The sequence below is a fragment of the Micropterus dolomieu genome, linkage group LG08 (assembly GCF_021292245.1).
Source record: "Micropterus dolomieu isolate WLL.071019.BEF.003 ecotype Adirondacks linkage group LG08, ASM2129224v1, whole genome shotgun sequence".
In the NCBI taxonomy this organism is placed as follows: domain Eukaryota; kingdom Metazoa; phylum Chordata; class Actinopteri; order Centrarchiformes; family Centrarchidae; genus Micropterus; species Micropterus dolomieu.
In genome coordinates this window covers 14,992,316-14,993,104 of record NC_060157.1, presented here as the reverse complement: position 1 = coordinate 14,993,104, position 789 = coordinate 14,992,316, and positions in this window count along the sequence as shown.

The following is a 789-nucleotide window of genomic DNA, read 5'->3' as shown; positions in this document are numbered from 1 at the left end:
TTAATACTTTAACCGAGTCCTGGAATGGAGATGGGGGGGGGGGGGGTACTCCCAGTCCCCCCAGTCCCCCGCTCTCTGCTCTGACAGTAGATTATCCTGATATCTCTACAATGTCCAATTACTGTACACCATTAAAATAATTCAGATTTAAGAGTTCAAGGAAGCTACATTGTTATCGAAGTTATCAAGAGATGATAAGAACAAAATAATAATATCAAAGAAAGAAAGAAGCAGCAGAAAGACATACATATAAATAAACAAATGCAGAAATATAGTAATGGAATGTGAAATATGAATGCATTTACTTTTATCACATGCAGTATCACACCATATAATAAGAAATGAGGGATAAACATGTACACTGATACTGAAGACAGGCAAATATCTAAAACTGTTTAGCATATTTCTATGCATCACCATAACATTGACACTAACAATATGTTATTACCTCCAAAGGTCTCACAAACACTGTAGAAAGCTGCCTTTTAAAATTTCTGTTTTCTTTAACTAAAAAAAGTTTGTCATTCTTCACCCAGTTCTTTGATCTTTTATACCTTACTGCTGAGACGCAGAACTCTTATTAAAGTCGAGGGTTTTCCTCGCAGTACCTACTGTGCCATGTTAGCTGCATGATGGATAGCGTGGATGCATGCTAAACATGTCTGACATGTAGTTTTTGTTCTGCCTCATTAACAAACGGCCCAAGTATGAAGAGATCAGATTAAAGGTAATTAAAATGACAAAAACACACCATCATTCCTAATGCAGCTGTAATGACGGTAGCCCGAA